The sequence below is a fragment of the Schistocerca gregaria genome, chromosome X (assembly GCF_023897955.1).
Source record: "Schistocerca gregaria isolate iqSchGreg1 chromosome X, iqSchGreg1.2, whole genome shotgun sequence".
Lineage (NCBI taxonomy): Eukaryota > Metazoa > Arthropoda > Insecta > Orthoptera > Acrididae > Schistocerca > Schistocerca gregaria.
In genome coordinates, this window is record NC_064931.1 from 186,357,783 (window position 1) to 186,360,122 (window position 2,340).

A 2,340-nucleotide genomic window follows, 5' to 3' on the forward strand; every position below is an offset into this window, starting at 1 on the left:
GTGACAAAAATCATGAGATACCTCCTGATATCGTATTGGACCTCCTTTTGACTGTTGTAGTGCATCAACTCGACATGTCTTTGGAAGTCCACTGCAGAAAAATTAAGCGATGAGACGTCCATAGCCATCCATAACTGCGATAGCGTTGCCGACGCATAATTTTGTGCACGAACTGATCTCTCGATCATGTACCATAAATTTTCTGTGGAATTCATATCGGGCGATCTGGTGGCCAAATCATTTGCTCGAACTGCCCAGAATGTTCAAACTATTCGCGAACAGCTGTCGCGCGGTGACATGGCACATCGTTGTTTGGGAACATGAAGTCCATAAATGGCTGGAAATGGTCTCCACGTTGCTGAACATAACCATTTACGAAATTAGTATTTTATTAATACCTTCAGCTGCTAACGGGCGTTGATATATATCAACGGGGACAGGTGAAAATGTGTGCCCCGACCGGGACTCGAACCCGGAATCTCCTGCTTATATGGCAGACGCTCTATCCATCTGAGCCACCGAGGACAGAGAGCATAGCGCGACTGCAGGGACTATCTCGCGCACGCCTCCCGCGAGACCAACATTCTCACCTTGTATGTCCACACACTACATTCGTAGTGTCCCACCCCAACACACTCATTACTCGTGGAAGATATTCTTTCCAAGTCCCGTAAGAGTTCGGGGAATATGTGTGCGCACAGAAGATGAAGGTCATGGCCGGTGTTGCCAGAACTATATACTTATATGAATATGGTATATTCATATAAATATAAGCATTTACAGTCAGTAATCGGTTCAGTTGGATCAGAGAACCTAGTCCATTCCACGCAAACACAGTGTACACTATTATGGGACCACCATCAGGTTGCACAGTGCCTTGTTGACAACTTGGGTCCATGGCTTCGTGAGATCTGCTGCACACTAGAACCCTTCCATCAGCTCTTACCACCTGAAATCTGGACTCATCTGACGAGACCACGATTTTCCAGTCGCCTATGGTCCAATCAGTAGGGTCACGACTCCAGGAGAGGCGCTGGAAGCGATGTCATGCTGTTAAGAAATGCACTCGCGTCAGTCACTTGCTGCCGTAACCTATTAACTCCAAATTTCGGCTCACTGTTCTAATGGATACGTTCGTCGTACGTCCCACAATGATTTGTGCGTTTTTTCCATCCAATGTTGCTTGTCTGTTATCACTGACAACTCTACACAAACGCCGTTGCTCTCGGTCGTTAAGTGAAGGCCGTCGGCCACTGCTTTGTCTTTGGTGGGAGATACTGCCTGAAAATCGATGCTCTCGGCATGTTCTTGGCACTGTGGATCTCGGAATACCGAATTCCCCGACGATTTCCGAACCGGAATGTCCCGTGCATCTTCCTCCAACTAACAACTATTAATTCCCATCGCGTGGTCATAATCATGCCGTAAACCTTTTTACATAAATCACTTGAGTGCAAATGAGAACTCTACCAACGCAGTTCCCTTTTGTACCTTCTTTACGTGAGACTACCGCCATCTGTATGTGTGCCTATCAATGTACCATGCCGGCCGCTGTAGCTGAGCTGCTGCTGCTACGGTCGCAGGTTCGAATCCTGCCTCGGGCATGGATATGTGTGATGTCCTTAGGTTAGTTAGGTTTAAGTAGTTCTAAGTCTAGGGGACTGATGACCTTAGATGTTAAGTCCCATAGTGCTTAGAACCATTTGATATACCATGACTCTCACCATATCAGTGAAAACTGTATTCTCACAATTTTATTTTAGCGACAACCCCGCCATTGTTTGTGTACGATCAATTTCTGTGTACCTTGATTGCTGGCAGCCATATTGTTGTCTTATCTCACTTACAGTAAGTGCTGAAGTGGAGTCACACCGATACTTAAATTTATGACTTCTGAGCCATGGTTGAGGTACAACATTAATACATGAAATGTAATCACTGTTGCGGATACGAACAACCATTTTCTCTATAAGCGTATGATAACAATGAAAATTTGTGCCAGAGCGGGAATCTAACCCGCACTTCTGTCTTTAAGCGAGAGATCGCCTTAACCAGTTTGGCAATCCGTGCACGACCCACAACCAGACCCAGAGTTCCTCGTGTCGTCGTTTCTGCGTCACAGCCTGTACTCGTACACACTTTATGTTATTCGTGTACACGGGAGGACTGCTGTCCAGTATTGGCGGATAAATACGATACTGGAGTGCCTGTGTTGTTAAAAATAATGACGCAACATTAATAAATGCTGATTCTATGGATACTAGTAAAACTACAACGACTGAAAATATTGAGGCTATGTATACTGTGGTGATTGATGCTATTGGGAGACTTACGGTTGTG

The 2,340-nt window shown here is 45.5% G+C and overlaps 1 non-coding gene across 1 annotated transcript; it reads right to left on the minus strand.

The window, feature by feature from the left end:
* Nucleotides 1–451: 451 nt before the first annotated feature.
* Trnai-uau (transfer RNA isoleucine (anticodon UAU)) lies at nucleotides 452–525 on the minus strand. Its single transcript has one exon. It is a non-coding gene; the product is annotated as a tRNA-Ile (tRNA).
* Nucleotides 526–2,340: the final 1,815 nt, after the last annotated feature.